This window comes from Rhyacophila brunnea, unplaced genomic scaffold, assembly GCF_057557595.1.
Source record: "Rhyacophila brunnea isolate RB1 unplaced genomic scaffold, BYU_Rbru_1.0 scaffold_6, whole genome shotgun sequence".
In the NCBI taxonomy this organism is placed as follows: domain Eukaryota; kingdom Metazoa; phylum Arthropoda; class Insecta; order Trichoptera; family Rhyacophilidae; genus Rhyacophila; species Rhyacophila brunnea.
Window position 1 is genome coordinate 29,522,641 of NW_028233276.1, and position 18,697 is coordinate 29,541,337.

The 18,697-nt window shown below is 33.7% G+C and overlaps 1 long non-coding RNA gene across 1 annotated transcript; it reads left to right on the forward strand.

The window, feature by feature from the left end:
* Positions 1-4,536: 4,536 nt before the first annotated feature.
* Positions 4,537-14,735, forward strand: LOC147065508 (uncharacterized). Its single transcript, XR_015071751.1, has 6 exons — positions 4,537-4,665; positions 4,810-4,945; positions 6,603-6,831; positions 11,789-11,945; positions 12,819-13,220; positions 14,598-14,735. It is a non-coding gene; the product is annotated as an uncharacterized LOC147065508 (long non-coding RNA).
* Positions 14,736-18,697: the final 3,962 nt, after the last annotated feature.

Below are 18,697 nucleotides of genomic sequence, written 5' to 3' on the forward strand. Positions count from 1 at the left end.
CGTAGATGTCAGAACACGACGTTCTTTTAATACTTTTAGCCATTTTTAAGCAGAATTGAATTAATTTTCAGTTAATTTTGTTTTGTATGGAAAGTTATTATTGTTGGTTGCTAAGGGGGTCCTAGCAACAAAATTATTAATAAATACGTGTGTTACTATGGAAATGAATATGAAATGTCAAAATGACATTTCATTATTCAATATTTATTCAGTATTTCTATCAAGTACAATAAAAAGTTTTTATTATTACACAGAATTCTCAACTTTATATGATTCAACAGACAATTTAAAAACGTGGTATATAAAAACTTGTTTTTATCTTGATTTATCTGTAACGCATGAGAGAAAACACGTGAGTAGGACAGAGCGAGATGAGGAGAAGCCGTATTAAATGGGGTGAGATAAAAGAAAATATACACGTAGGTATAGGTACGTAGATTCTGAATTTGGAAAATAAACTGACACGAAAATAAAGGAATCGAAAAAGAAAACAAATGTTAAGATACTCTCATAATAGTTTGACAGACACCTACAGTCTTGGCCCCCACAAAGGGGAGGGGGCTGACAGGGCTCTAGCCTAGGGGCCTAGGGTCGCCAGATAAATGAGTTAAACACACATCTTAAATTTGCTCTAATAAGTCGTAAAAATTTCGCCTGCGGTGCTATTTTACTCCAGGCTTCTTTATATTTTAAAATATATAGTTGTGCGACGCAATTTTTGGTTGTGTGTTAGAAAATCTGCACTGAATTTTATTTGACCTCGAAAACCATTATTTGGAAAACGCCACTGTAGAACATCAGACTGCCTTTAACCTTAGCGATAAGTAGGGGGCCCGCCAAAGATTCTGACCTGTGGGCCCGCTTTAGGATGTGGGGGCCATGCTTATCGAGTATATAGTATTAAACGACATAACAATTTATCTATGACAGAATAACGGAAAGGTGAGGCAGTAATAAAGTCTAAATGAAATTGTAATCATAATATTACCATTGCAGAACTAAGACTGTTGACAGGTGGCACTACCATCTGGTAATTGTGATACGTAATACCTCGGTAGATATGGCAATACTGCATGTGTTTACTTTCACTTAAATACTTATTTTTGCAAATACTTATTGTATAAGTATATTACTATCCATCTCCACCAGATCAGTCACAATGTTAACACCAATGAGAGTGGTCGTGATTATGAATATTAAATTAAGCTGACTACGCGTACTTATGTCTTATCGGTTGGACATTTCTATTGACGTTTTAGTATATATAATGATTAACTTTGAAGCACCTTTTTATTACGTGTTGACTATATTGTGTTTAGCTTAGCAACACAACTACTGTGCATTAGAACTATGACAGAGTTAGTAATCGATTTTAAACTGTGTACATTTTAAGTTATCTGATAGTAATTTAAAAGTGTTTTTGATATTGGTTTTAAAAAAATGACGAAAACATTGGAAGGAGGGAAAACTTCACTATCTGCTAAATCAATTTTTTCTCAGGTATGTACTTCTATATACTTTGACAAATAAATTAATACATTGTTCGATTCCACGGCGCCACATGCTACAATTAATATTAGAGTAATTTTATTGCTTTTTTACAGCCCGGATTTATCCCCGAATACAATCTAGGCTATAAAATTTTTGTTTTTCAAACAAATGCAATTTACAAAACTATTTTTAAGTAATTCTCTTCTTTGTTTTTTATTAACAACTCACATTATAAAAAATAATACAACATTGACTATGTTGACGTTAGAGAAAGCGACGATTACTTATGATGCTAGATACTTGTACTTCAATATGGGACCATACCTAGATAAGATTTGATATAAATAAAATGGATTTCAAGCTATACAAATTTATATTTTTATAAAAGTCGATGTTTTTAAAATAAATATAAAAAATATTAAAACCATGAATTAGTCAACAATCTCTTAGATACAACATAGAGACCTTAATAAAATAACTTTTATTAATAAGATGTGATCCTTTAACAAATTCACATTTTATAACATTTTTTTACAATTATTATAAGTAACTTATCTTTGACTTTAAATAAAAAAAATATTTTTCTTTTTAATGTTTTCAGATACATATGTATTAATTAATACAGTTTAAATTGTAAATTATCAAAAATCAAATTGCAAGCTTCGTATTTTTCCGCTAGGTGCCTCCAGTAGGTAGGGAGGTATCGCCTTAAGTACCGATATTATGAAATAATACGTCAGAATTTTCTATTAAAAAAACTAATATTCTTTATTGCCTAAAAATCATAATATCGTTCATGAAGTCATTCATACTAGTATACATTTTGTCTATCTAATCTAAATCAAAACGTTATGTTATCTATAAAGTGAAAAAGCTAAAGAAATCAGCTGTTATGAAATGATTGAATATATATTTTCTTCATAATATGTTTTCCTGGAAAATTGTTAAAAAAAATAATACTATAAATATGAGATGAATACCATAATTAATGTTATATTTAATCTTCCATCATTTTTTAAATATTCATTTCATTGTAACATTCTTTTTTTATTTCATCATCAGCAACCAGAATGATTTTATCAATTGGAAAAAAAGTGTATTAGAAATTTAGATTTCTAATACACTTTAATACCATTTGACATGTTTATTTGCTAATGTCGTTAATCATTATATTATAACAATGAGGTATTAATTTGTTAATAAATAATGTATTAATAATAATTATTGGTTCATGTTTACAAACTAACAAAAATTATTATTATACATTATTATTTATTGAAATATTTACAGCCATAAATATAATTAATAAAAGAGTAATGGTACTAGCGGTATTTAGCAACAAAATACGTAGCATGAAATTTATTACAATTTTCCGATAGTTTTCATTTTAAAGTATGTGAAGTAATCATTACGAAGATATCTAAAAACATTACCAATAAATATATTTATAATTCGACGATTTACTTTATTATTAAATATTAATATATAAGTATTATTAAATTCAATAATTGGAATATATCATTATCTTATAATACATAATAAAACAATATATTTTAAGTTACGGAAGTAATTTGAACTGAAGGTTTTAAGTAAATTAAATTAAAAACAAATACCTTTATCTATGTCGTATTTTCTTTTGACACGGGTGCTAACGACGTAATGAATAGTTATATATTTAAAACAATGCTTAAATCAGGCTTAGAAATTCCAAAATTTTATTGATGCTATCTTTTTAGTCAAGATATAAATAATATGTATCTTCATTTTAATAGAGAATGCTATTCCAGATTTTCTTACTACAAGTTAGAATTTTTAATTTAAGTTAATACTATTCAAATTTCAATTGAATCTTCTCTGAATATATAATACATAGAAAGCCGTGCATAAGGTGTGAGTGTTTAAAACCTTTAAAATATATCTATGTCAAAATGATTTTTCCACGAGACGGAGCGATAATTTTAGGTTATTTCATGAAGCGGAACGGCGCTCCGGTACATTTATAGCCCTGATAGTAACATACTAAAAGACAACATAAGTAATACAGTCACACTATAAACATGCGAAATCGTTTGCTATAATTATTACTGAGTTAATAAGTAATACCCTGTTTATGCAATATTTTCGAATGCGATTTTAAGCATCTCGCCGAATCCGTACTATCCAATTGCTAAATATGGCACAGTCGATGTTTGACAGATTGCAACTGACAGCCCGCGTTTGTTGATAATAATTGTCATACGTACTTGTTTTGGTATTAACTATTTTACAATTAATCCTATAATTGGTCCTTCATTCTATTCAATCATGATTGCTTTCTTTATTACTAAAACTTTGCTTTCGTGGATGAAACTAATCTACAACGCCGTAAATTTCGTAAAAGCGATAATGCTTTCGGATTTAAAAGTTTCGTTAGTAAGTACATATCAGACGCAGATGAATGAAAATCTAATTAATATATATATATATATATATATATATTAATAACTCAATTCATATTATAATTGTGCTGGAAACGATTTAGGCATAATACATGGTATACTATCACCATCAGCATTTACTTTTATTTGTTTAAATAGGTACCTACCTTCCGCGATGGTAAACATGTACTTACTTCTCAAGAGTATTATATTTGATTATGATGATGATATAATGATTATATTTACTCAATAACGTTTATTCGGCATTCGGATTATCCGGCCATAATGTAATATAAATCAATAAATATAAGAAATAATGAGTATGTAAATGACGTAGCGATTTTAACATCTTTCATTTTCAATATTGGCATTGTATTACTACTAGAGGTATCTCGCGGCAAAATGCAAAAAATACGTCCTGTGTCGTTTTTGTTTGACGTTTAAGCGTCCATAGACATCAAAATTGTTAAAAAGTGACCATAGAGAAAGATATTCTTCTGATTTTGGTAGAATGAATACTTGATCCAAATATGCGAGCATACCCGAACACTATGATTTGAGTGAAGCATAACGGAACACGAAGCGATATCTGTATACAGTTTCGCAAGCACTTCCATGAACACTCGACTAGTTAGTAAATGGTTGTAAACGGGAACAGCGTAAGTTTGGAGGGTAATAAACGATTCGGGTTGGCTTATTCCATGGATAGGGTATAAGTATCACGCCAAGCGACTTCAGATCAATTGGACACCTGAAGGTATTCGTATGGATTTTTTAGGTCCAGAAATTATTGGTGGCTGAGGGCAGTATATAACAATAATAATATGTATTCTGTGCAGGCAATGAATTATTATTGAATTCACTTCAGAGATACTGTGATACATATAATGTTACATTGCAGATATTAGCTGGGTCAGCACAAAATCTCATCCTCCTTGACCTGGGAATGGCAATCAGCATTCCAACATTGGTGATACCAGCTCTCCTTGGTGCGAAAGAGGGACTATCTTTGACCGTATTAGAAGCATCATGGTTTGGTAGGTTGATTTTTTAACTTTCATACTCTAATTAAGGCATTGTTAATTTATGAAGAAAAAGATTATTTACTTATTAACTCAATATTATTTGTTGTTATTTTAACCACTTTTATTTCTATAGCATAAGAGAATTTATGAAGAAAAAGGTTACATGACAAAAAACTGTTGACAATGGTTATTTTTAGGATGGAAAGTTACATGTATATTGCCTACGTATTATAAAAGAAGTTTGCAAATAGAAAATGATTGGGAATCCGTGGAAAGAGATTCCGATTAAATGATATGGTTTAAGTAGACACTTACTACATATATTATTATTATATCTGTATTAGAAAATTAATACTGACGGCTGAAGGCACTTAATGGAATTAGAATTTAAATTCTAATTGATTTAGTTTTGTGCATTCAGTGTGTATTTACCATTGGTGAGTGCGTATAGTGCTTTAAGATACGAATACGGTGGGTGGTCAACCAATTCGAACTTCAATTCTTCAATTTTAGCCATTGATCGTAAACATGTGTGAACACGGGCATTGTCCTGATGAAAGAGGATTTTTTTCCTGTTTAAATGAGGCCGTTTTTCTTCAATTTTTTTTTAGCTGGTCCAATAAAGATGCATAATAATCCCCTGTTATTGTTTTTCCTTTTTCCAAATAGTCAACGAAAATAATTTCACGTGCATCCCAAAATACAGTAGCCATAACCTTACCAGCTGATTTTACGGTTTTCGCCTTCTTTGGACATGGTTTGCCTTCGCAATCCACTGCTTTGACTGTTCTTTCGTCTCGGGAGTATAGTGGTGTATCCATGTTTTATCTACAGTCACAAAGCGACGAAAAAATTTATCCGGATTGCGTTGCATGAGCGACAACAGGGCTTTAGAGGCCACCACCCTATTGCGTTTATTGTCGACTGTGAGCAAACGCGGCACCCATCTTGCAGAAATATTTTTCATGCCCAATTTGTCATGTAAAATAGAAATGACGCCACCTTTTGAGATCCCTGTAACCTCAATTATCTCACTCAACTTTAATCTTCGGTCACTTAACACCATATCGTGGATTTTATTGATCATTTCTGGTGTAGTCACCTCTACAGGACGTCCTGAGCGTGGTTCATCCTTTGTTGATGTACGACCACGTTTAAATTCATTTAACCAGTTATAAATAGTTGCAAGTGAAGGAGCAGATATGCCGTGAACTAAATCCAACTCATTTTTTATTTCCTTTGCTGTTAACCCTTTTATATTAAAATGTTTAATAACAACTCTAAACTCAATTTTCTCCATTTTCCATTTTTCCATTTTCCACAAGCAAATTTTTTTTTAAATGTACGAGAAACACACAACAACCCGAGCGATCTAATTGAAACTTCGCAGCATACTGAATCGGTAGTGCCGCTGCATGAAAACAAACCGCTTACAGTACACTTCGCGCCACCTGTCGGCTTTTCTAAGGACTTATTGACCCACCCTCGTACCATATAGCGATAGTAATCTATTTGGTAAGATTTACTGGGAGACAGTGATATTATGTAAAATAAATAGCCACAAACATTACAGAAAATAAATAATCTCGTAGTAAGTAGAAGGTAAAAAGAAGGTTAAAATTATTTATACGAGCTGTATTAATTTTAATTTTATTGTTTATATCAAAAGGTAGTATCAATCTTATTCTCCAGCCGATTGGAAGCATTTTGTCAGGGCTGATATTGGAACCACTTGGCCGAAAGAGATCATTGCTTGTGGTCAACATTCCTCACATAATTGCTTGGTTGATGATGTACTTTGCCCAAAATGTCACCACGCTCTTCTGTGCCAATGCACTCCTTGGATTGGGAAACGGGTTTATGGAAGCGCCAACGTTGACGTATGTTGGTGAAATGAGGTAAATAAAGTGACATGGTTTTAAGACTTATATTTTAGCCATTAAGTGAACGGTGTTGTATTTTTATATTAAATTATACTATTTTTGTGTAAATGAAAATTTATTTGATGCGTCCAGTAGAAAAAGTGTAATTACAAATTATTAATTATTGGTTAAGTACCGTTGTTAATTTTATTGATAATATTATTATAAAACATCACATTTTTACTTAGAAATGGCAGCTATGAATAAAAACCATAAATACGTTGTAAAAAAAGTTTTTAAGTAAAATTTAATTCACACAAAAAATATTATAAATATCATAGTTTTCTGCAGAAATGTATCACCATGCATATAAAGATTTTAAAGTTATGGTAAAATAATCAATTATATGAGCAAATCGTACACTATAAATTCATTTGACAACTACACACATATATATATGTACAATCAATTACGATTTAGTTGTTCTCTAATATCCAGTGGGTACTACCTAAACTATATATTCTTCGACCATGTCCGATCCTAATAGGATCATATGGGCCTCCACAGAGTGGAGGTTTGTATTGACAGATTTTTTTTACGAGAAACGGATGTCAGCCACTTGCTCAACCTATTAGGCCCATACTCTGACTCATACGCAAATCGAAAAACAATATGTGTACTTGCCAGACCCAGGATTCGAAGCTGGGACCCACGACGCAATATATTGTGGACATTTGTAATAACTAGTATTAGTGCCAACCTATAATACGGTCAAAATATTATGCACTCATTACATTTTAAAAAAGAAGAAATTATGAATTAAACAGTGAAATACTATAAGATAAATAATTACATCACGTTACGTAGAAAAAAAACATTGTAAGGAAAACGAAATTTAAGATTTTTAGCCACATGATGTCAATATACTTTGGCTTCTTGGTTCACTTAAAATATGCATTGCTTCTGAAAAATAATATGATGATATTTTAGATGCAATATCATATATAATTAATGTTATGCTCAGCGGTTCTGATTTATAAATTAAGAATAGTGAAAATACAATAAGAGTGGTGGAGGTTTTTCAAAAAAGTTAGAAAGGTCGTATTTTATAATTTAGACTCAAGTTCAAAAAGACAATCAACAAAGCTAAGAAGATGCACTGGAGGGAGCTAGTCACTGAAATGGGTGGCAATGATCCGTGGGGGCCCCCCCTTCCGCGTGATGAAGCTGGGTTCACGGCCCGGAAAAGTCATGTCGGCGGTACGGCGCCCCGACGGATCGTTCACCAATAGCTCTGAAGAGTCCGCCACAGTGCTGTTGGATGCTCCTATCCCGCAGGACAACGAGTTGCTCGACATTGACAACGACTGATTTCAGCAGCTTTGCGTCTATGCGCTGCTCCCTTTAAACAGTCCGAACTAGGTATCCTTTTTGCCAGCCACCCGGCCGGCAAAGCCCCGGGGCTTGTCTATATAGATAACGCGCTAGCGAGAAGGGCGTGGTCTCTTGCCTCACACGAGATCACGCAACTCTACAAAGAATGCATGAGAAGTGGCATATTCCCCGACTGCTGGAAGAAGGGCCACCTAACGGTGATCCCCAAAGCCGGCAGTCACCTTCCTTGTGACCCGAAAGAGTATAGACCGATTACGCTCCTTCCCGTCTTCGGGAAGATATTGGAAAGATTGATAAACAGCAGGATTGAGTCCCACCTGTCGGAAAACTGTCCAATCTCGTAAAGACAATTTGGGTTTAGACCCGGAAAGTCCACCGAGGATGCGATTCGCTTTGTGATCGATTCTGTGGAGAGCTCTGGCAAGGACCTCGTTGCCGAAATTTTTCTCGACATCGCGGGCGCGTTTGATACTGCGTGGTGGCCCTTGGTTCTGGCAAAGCTTCGGCTGAGACAGATCCCCGGGGACCTCTTTGCCTTGGTTCAAAGCTACTTCAGCAATAGGGAGATAACCTACGACTCCGGCCCCAGCCTGATTCACAGGAGGACCACCATGGGGTGTCCCCAGGGCTCCGTCCTGGATCCTCTTTTGTGGAACATACTGTTTGACGATGTTCTGTCCCTGCCACTGCCTCCGGGCTGCACGCGCGTTGCCTACGCCGACGACTTGCTCCTGCTTGTTGGGGTGACAAGCCGACCGGAACTTGAGCGTGCAGCCACGGACGTCTTGGGCAGAATCCTTAGTTGGGGGTTGCTGAACAAACTGACCTTTGCCCCAAGTAAAACGGAAGCTGTCCTCCTCAGGGGTAGTTTTCGGGTCAACATAACTCGACGGCCGCCCACGGTTCGTTTTGGCCAGACCTCAGTGCGTTTCTCCGAAAGGGTTACGTATCTGGGAGTAATTCTTGATGACAAGCTGTCTTTCGTTCACCATGCCAAGACGGCCGTCTCTAAGGCCAATTTGGCTTATCAGAGAATGGCCCAAATGGCGGGCAGCAATTTGGGACTTAAATCTAGAGCCCTTAAGGTTGCATACGGCGCAATTTTCATGGGAATTGCCGGTTACGCTTTCAGCATTTGGCATTCCCGAGTAAACTCCTTAACTCACGTGAGACAAGCACTACTAAGTGGGCAGCGGCTTGCGCTGATCTCGCTTACCAAAGCCTACCGCACAACTTTTACTGACGCGCTTGCCGTACTCGCGGAGGTGCTACCCCTCGATCTGCACGTCCAAGTAGAGAATCGATCCCCCTCCTCTTGAGGGGGATCAGCACAACACTCGCCAGTGTCCATCTGACACCGCCGCAGAGATCCGAAAACGTTCCTTACAGGAAAATTGTAAGCGACATTGTGTACAAGACCGCATTTGCGGCATGGCAGGTGAGGTGGACCGCTTCCCCCAAGGGGCGGCACACTTACCGTTTTTTTCCAGACGTATTCTGCAGGCACCAAACTAGATGACTCCAACCTTCGCACTGAATTAGCCAGTTCCTCACCGGCCATGGCAACTTCGCCGCCACACTTTTTTGGCTTGATAGTAGATGGGTCGGGTTGTACCTGCGGGCTTGACCACCAAGATGTTGAACACATCCTCTGGGATTGCCCGCTTATGGAACTCAAACGAGCGGAGCTGTTTGCCTGGGTCTGTCCTCACACGGGCCCAATTGGTCATGGAGATTTGATTGCAACCGAGGCCAACTTTGCGGCATTCAAGAAATTTGCAGCGTCGTATGGATATCTCCTCTGTAGACTCATCCATTTCAATTCGTGACACTCAGTATGCGGGTACATAGAGCGCTTAACGTCAGCGGACAGCAGAGCCAGTCCAAAAAAAAAATATATTTCTTACCTTTCTACGGTGCATGGTTGCAGCATCAGTCCCATGCGGCTCCATCTCGGAACAGAATGAGCACTTAAAATCACTTCTTTCAGACACGTTTACAGCGTCATAGAAAGCGGCCGTGCATATCCACGGCTGTGCATATATGACGGGTGGTGGTGGGAACTTTAATACATAAATATTATTGGAAACAATTTATTTGTTTTAAATTAATAAGATTTCCGTGTAAGTAGGTAGCATTATTGAATACTCCCAGAGTGAGGGAAAGAGATAATTTCGTCTCATTCTATAGGTTTTCTACTTAGGTGTAAACAAGTCGCGTTACACACATAGTCTTGAAAATTTACTTAACACCTGTAGAAGTTAATATAATAGGTTCAGTCCACGTAAATGGAATATATCGATAATCGAAGCAGTTTTGTTGAATATAGTGATTGTCGTGCCAACAAAAAGTATACATGTACAGGTAGGTACTTAAAAAACCCAGAAAAAATATTCTCACATGATAATAATTTGAAAAAAAAATACAATTAGGTACATCATAATATTAAAAAAAAGTATTTTACATCATACAACAAACTTAATCATTTCTATAGATAAGGTTGATTATTCTGTAAAAAACAATTGATGTGTAAAAACCCATGAAAAACAAACACAAACTTCATCAGTAATTCGTCACGCACTTAGGCAAATATTCAAGAAAACATTATTTATAAAACTATAATCACAGCTAGCTTTATTACATATTATTTATATACGTACCTTACCTAGAATAGTAGTATATCATTACAAATGTAATGCGCTGTTGACACGTCTTTATCGGTGGCAAGAGTGTTTTTTTTATAGCCAAATCTTGAGAAATGTATGTTTAAAAGAAAATCAAATGTCAGGTATTTTTCATTGGATCATTACCGGCAGCCGATAAACCACGCGAATGGATAAGGTCGCGTATTAATATGTTTTGATGTGACAGAATAATGTTTATATTAATAATATATTACATATAATTGCGGACAGAACAATACAATGTTGTTAAGTAGTTGGCATGTATTGTTTTTACTTTGTACAAACTGAAGTACCCGGTTTGACACGACGCTTCATTGATTGATATACATTTATATTACTAGATTACAATGCCGGCATCTAGGCATAGGTACAACATGTCGAAATCAAAATAATTCTGACAGTTAAGTCAAAAAGATTAAAGTCGAATCCAAAATATGCAACAGCGGTACAGGAGGTTTGGTACTAATCGGAGCTCCCTCGTAAAACTGTAAGCCGATCACATCTTCGCCCGGCCGCATTGAAAATCGTCTCGACTGGGAAATGATCATAAATCAAAATCGGACGCAGTGTTGCAACTTTCTTCCACGCGCACAAGCGAGTATACGCTGGGACATTGAAACGAATGAAAAAGCAGCTTCTGCATATGTGCCGATGCGACGTTTTCGCATTATACCTGCCCCATATCGAGTGGTTGCTTTCAAGTTTCGATAATAAAACGTCGCATTCGAGCTGTGTGGTGAGGTACATAAAGATGCATATTGTGTTCCGTGAATACCAAAAAAATTACATCGACATATTTGACGTGTTGCAGTCGGACGAGTTTAGATGTGTGACACGGCCTACAATATAATATGACAGCTCCTAAAAAAACCTTAATTAATTACCCCGTATATGTTTTGTAATATATATTTCAGTCATCCATCACTAAGAGGAATATTGACAGCATACTCTCAACTGTTCACAAATACGGGAATATTTGTAGTATACTTCTTTGGGCTCGTAATGGATTGGAGGACAGCGACAGCATGTTGCTTGGCCATGCCTTTAGCAACATTTGTTGCTGTATTATTCGTAAGTCATTATTAAAGAATATTTAACATTATTTTATGCATACATAATTTGAAAATATCCCAGAAACATACCAACTACATTCAATATACAATAATACATTCTCAAGTGTTGTGACAGTAATGTTGGTTTCAAATAATATGGTATGGAAACGGTGAATGCTGGCCATGTTGCACTTATGTACGTATGTATTCAAAATATTTTATCATAACGTAATCTAGTAGGTATCTATTTTATATCTTAAGCCATGTTAATAATAATATAATATACCCAAAGTTCTACTATATTTGTGTATTGATTAATACTTCCATTTTATAATACAATTATTTTAATTGTATAAAATTCCACAAAATAAGCCTACTGTATTACTTACTTATTTGCTGAATATATAAAAATATATTATGTGCATATTAAAAAATATTTTATTGTATATTTTCATTGCGAATAGTATTATGCAGTGAGTTGGTGACTAATTCAATTGATTCACATATGCTAATATCTCCGGAAAATATTAGACTTGGATGAAATAATGTGTACGGTTGTTTAGGTACCAAAGAAAATTTATAATTACTTACCTTGAACTAAATATAAACCTTTACATATATGATTACTTCGATATAATGTAATTAGGTATATCTTACATGGTTTTTCCCGATTCTCATCTCAAACACATTTACTTTTCGTCTGATTTATTGATATTGTTGTAGAGATTTGTCCTTGAGCAGATATTACTATGAAGTGTTTTAATCTACGTTTGTAAATAATTGGAGTTATAAAAAAAATGAGATCATTTGTATGGAACAATATTGGTTATTTAGTTATTAGTCTAACGATATAAATATAAATGTTAATTTTGTATTATTTGTTAATCTATAGATTCCAGAAACACCAATTTGGCTTTTGTCTAAAGGTCGAAAACATGAAGCTCTCAGGGCATTGTGCTGGTTGAGAGGATGGACGCAACCGTCTAACGTAAAGGAAGAATTCGATGATCTGGTGTTATACCGAGAAAGAAGTCTGAACTGTGATCATTGCGCTGAATTGAAGTCAAAAGGACACGATATTAGTATACTTGAATGTACTCATAAACGCATTAGATCTATAAAAGAAATTAAAAACCATTTTAAGGATATTTTAAGGAAGGAAGTCATGAGGCCACTCTTTATAATTATACTAATGTTCCTATTTCAACAAACAACCGGATTATGGGGAATAGCACCGAACATGGTCAATATATTCAATTGTTTTGGTATGGCAATTGACGGAAATGCAGCAGTTGTAAGTACAATTATCATATAATAGAATAATCTTCATATATGTTTAATTAATAATAATTAATAAAAAGTAAATTAATCTTAACTATGAGGTCACCTATACCTTGACCGCGCGCGAGAAGTGAAACGCGGTGAGTACATGTGGACAGCTCAATGAAGTCACATGCCCCTGGAATGCGGACTAGTTTTTACGCGCGAGTCAAATCGCGCCATCTGGTCAAGGCCTTAGATATGCATATTTATTAATCATAATACATAATATAAGAAGAATGGGGACGACTAGAATTAACACTGCTTATCTAATAAATTGTACACGGAAAAATAAAAAGTTTCCGAACAATGTGTCTCGTTTAATTTGGCTAGAAAATACTGATTTTAAAATTATCTTACTTCACATTTCGCATACAAATAATATTATATTGCGTACCTTCCGAATAATTATATTATATTTTAAAATTTGAACAGTATATTTTTTGATCAACTTTTTGCAATACCTTTGTGAAGGCCACTATTCTGCGGTTAAGATCGAACATGGTAATTACTTACTTACTTTATAATACTTACTATATTTTAGTGGCTCCCAACTTTTTTCAAGTCACGATCGCATTTTGTAGTAACCAAGTAACCTGCATTTAGGGCCGCATATCGAAAGAAACAGTATCAATCAATATCAGTATCGATAGAAAAGTAATGATAGTTTTTTGACGGCTCTAACCGTGACCACTGCCACAATAGAATAATCATGCATTTTAATAGAATGTAAAAATAAAAATAAACTTTTATGCGTGGCAGACGCACTTCTGCGACGGTGAACATGTAATTTTAAGTATTATACTTATATCCCGTTTACACGTGCATTAACTCGTCCATAATCGTGGCCATAACAAAAAAATGCACTTGTAAAGTGTGCATGTGTTGCAAGTTGCAAGATTGCATGCAAGTATCAAAAAAGTTCAGAAGCTTCGCAATTTTCACGCAATAATTGGCATGTGCAGTAAAAGGATAGTGGTGAGCCTACCAGAAGAAATACGAACTACACCGTACAAAATATTTTGACGTTTACCGATTATCTACGATCTTGTCTGAGCCTGTCTGAATCTGTCAAATAGCATCATACGATGACAACATCGCGTCTCGCTTATGCTTGAAGATTGAGATTGGATAGACAGTCAACAATTTTACGTGTAAATAGTTATTTTTGCGATAGTTTAAAATACACACTATTCGTGCAAGTAAATCCATGCACGTTTTTTGACAAAATGTCATCTAGGCCGTTTTTGATTAGTAACGTCGACACTATTGATAGATGTATTTTTATTAGAATGTATCCAATTGGTTAAACGATAAGAACTAACTATGCAATTATTTATAACTGTTTTAGGTTGCTACTGGTGCTATAGGACTTATTGGAGTAATCGTGGCTATGATATTAGTAAAAAAAATAGGAAAAAGATTTTTATGTCTAGTATCTCAATTGATCGCTGCAGTCTGTACTCTTATTTTGGGAGTATATGCGTACATCAAACTACGAAACGAGAGTTCTTTTGAAAAGACTAAAATTATCGCAGGATCCTCTGCTTGGTTACCAATGCTGTTATTTGGATGCTGGAATCTAGCAGCCTCCGTTGGCATCAATACTATACCCTGGTTGATGATTTCGGAAATATTTCCACTACGGTAATGATATTTTTCAAAAATAATTGACTGAATACTTTATTTAATATTCTGATATATTTTTATTACATCAGAGTATTGTAGTAACTGATTTAAATCAAGAAATATTCTAGATTAGTTAAAATAAAATACTTTTTAATGTCTGCTGTGTCTATATTATATAATTTTTTATTTGTATTTATTATGTATTTCAACTAAAAACATTGACATATGTTGACGTGAATAATAGATAATATTGTAGTATAACCTACAATATAAATGAAATAATATCAGTATATTGTAGATAGTGTTATATTGATAAAAAATGTAATTGCATCAAAAGGCATAAATATTGTTATGATTGGTAGTCAATAAATTGATTATTCCTTGACCATTTTAGATTGATTCAATTTGTTTTAATACTGTTACTAGAAAAAAACATTAGTGTGTAAGTTGGAATGCATAATATGCATTCCAACTTACACAATGATACTTTTTTCTAGGAACAGTATTAAAACAAATTGAATCAATCTAAATATCGTCTATCACTGATCTGTAAGAAACTGAAAGAACAATATTTTTTATTTTAAGATAAACTTTGAAATAAAATTAGATATAATAACATAGATAGAATAATTTTAGATAAATTATTAAAAAAAATGAAAATTAAATAAAAAGAATTTCAAGTTATATACATTATTTCATAGTTTTATAAAAATCGATGTTTTTTAAAATAAATATAAACAATATTAAAACTATGAATCAGTCAAAAATCTCCTCATGAAATTATAGAAAACTTAATAAACTAATGTAATGTTTGAGGCTTTTCTGGTTGTTTTTTTTATCATAGTAGATTGTTGGGTGTCCACCGTGTGTCCTTCTTCCTTCTTTCCTCGACGTTTCGGGCTTGTTGTAGAGACCATTATCATCTCTGACGTACATCTCTTGCATACATCTCTCACATATATAATGATAATGGCTTCTGCAACGAGCCCGAAACGTCGAGGAAAGAAGGAAGAAGAACACACGGTGGAAATTCAAAAATCTACTACGATTAATGAACTAAATTTTAATAATGAATATGACCATAATAATATGTATGGGATCCTTAAAAAAATCACATTTTATAATATTTTTTATAATTGCAAGTTTATCTTTGACTTAAAATAAGAAATATTTTAATTTTAAATGTTTTCAGATACATATTTTATTTATTAATACAGTTTAAACTGTAAATTATCAAAACATGTCTCAAATTGCAAACTTCGTATTTTTCCACGATGTGCCTCTGGAAGGTAGAGCATTCGCCTTAACAATACGGTGTAATATAAAGTAACATAAAATATAAATTACTTTGAAGAAATTGACAAATTTAGGTGTTAACAGTGATGGAAAACGGTATTTATTTACGCTGTATTATTTTTCATAAAACTATAGATAACTAAAATTATTTTTATATTAGTTTGGCATTCTTGAGAATGATTTTTGTAATGTATTCGATTGAACCATATTCAACAAATGTATGTAAATAAAATATAACTTTGTTGAATTTGAACGTTATTTGAAACCATTGAAATATACTGGAATCCCGACAATGTCAATAGGGGCGATTGAAAAACGTTTGCTGTCACATAACGCACCCCCAGTAAGATACTGTCGTAAGTCTGAAATGGGCGTTTTCGAGTTATGGGTGTGGTTGGATTCGTATTTTTTTTTGCTATTTTAATAAAATACTGTCGTATCTCAAACTCAAATAATGTCGGAGAGAAAGCACTTAATACAGTACATTACTTTCCGAAAACTGTTAAATAGATAATAAAATAGTGTTGTTACTAAGTTACGACAGTATTTTACAAGAAGCTTTCTAAAAAACTAAAACAATACTTTTCAAAAAAATACTGTTGTAACTCTGTTACTACAGGAAAATCTTGAGATACAGCGTAATTTTCTCACTAATTGCATGGATATTATTGTTCTAAAGTATTCAAACAAAAAAAACTGGAAGCAGCAGAGGCAACAATTTTTGTTATCAACAATTAAATGGAAGTAAAATACAAAAAGTACGCAAAAAATACTTTATCAACACATTTGGGGTGAGTGAAAGGTACTGCTTCACTGCGTGGAAAACAAGAGATTTTCTTCCCGGAACGCCAATTCCAGAACAAAGAGATCACAAAAAATCACAAAATTGGTGATGATTAAAAAAATCATATAAGAGCTCACATTAAGTCTTTCCCAGTGATCGAGTAACATTATTTGCGTGCACAGACGTCTAAATTGTATTTAGATGGTAAATTAACAATTGCTGAAATGTATCGGTGATACAAAAAACAACAAGCTGACAGCAATATGCCATTTGGAAAAGAACACTATTATACGCATTCATATTTAATGACGAATTTAATATTGGCTTCTTTAAGCCTAAAATAGATTTGTGCGTTGAATGCGACCTACACAATAATTCTTCACCACCAGATGAAAAAAAACAACTTCAAAAAAAATATGAGACACATCAACCTGGAAAAAAGAGGCAAAGGATGAAGAGATCAAAGACGTAGCAGAGTACCGAACTAATTGCCAAAATAACTTCAATAATGTAGCTGTATATGATTTGCAGGCTGTTTTACCGCTTCCTTGCGGAAATGTGTCAACTTTCTATTATAAACGAAAGTTTGGCAATGTACAATCGTACAGTCTATAATATCACTGAAAATATTGCGAACTGATACATGTGGGACGAGAGTCAAGGTGCACGAGGATCCAATAAAATTGGTAGCTGTGTACTCGATTACAATGCATGTGAAAAATATCACCACAATGAGCATTTTATTTTTTACAGTGACAATTGTGCCGGGCTGAATAAAAATAAATACATTGCTGCAATGTATTTATATGCCACCGGAAATTCACAAAAAAATACAGCGATCTCTTATAAGTTTTTGGTCACCGGGCATAAACAAAATGAAGGCGATATCGTCCATTCTACAATTGAGCAGCAGAAGACTAGGGGTCTAAAAAAAGGACCAATATTTGTGCCCAGCCAAATGATTACCATTGTACAAACAAGTAAGAAAACAGGATAACCATACATAGTTAAACCCATGACGACAAATAATTTTCTCAACATGAAAAAACTAGCAGATGAAATCGGTAAAAATTACAACACGGATGAAAATAGAGAAAAAAATTTATGGCAGAAGATTAAAGTTATAAAAGTAGACAGAGACTATCCATACATTATTTTTTTTAAAACCAGTTATCATGAAGAATGTAGGAAATTGAATGTTCGACAACAGCAAATAGGTAAACCGTTACCAATGGATGGTCTCAATTTATCCAAAGTATATCAAGAGTGGCCAAAAACAATGACAATTAAAAAGAAGGATTTGCTTTCCTCTGCACCGCTAAACATCGTGAATTTTATTATGATATTTTTGCTTCTCTTCCAAGTGATGTTTAAAAATTAAAAATCGTTTGTAAAAATTTTATTTTCCCATTAAATTAAATAATTAAGTATTTTATTGTTGTTTTGAACTAATAATTGTATTTTTTTTTCAATAAATCTTTAAAGATTGTACCATAACTTAATATTTTGAAAACCTTCCTTTACAGTGCCCAACAAATTAGTTGAAATCATTAGAGTGATGGTAGGGAAATTTACATAGAAAGTATTAAGTTGATTCAAATTTTACCATGAAATTGTCAAATATCCTAATAAAATACAGTCGTAACTCAGAAATATTCAGATATCTCCGTTTGTATATGTTTTAGAGAAAAATTATGAATACAGTTGAAAATAGATCATGTTTTTCCATAAAAATGAGTAAT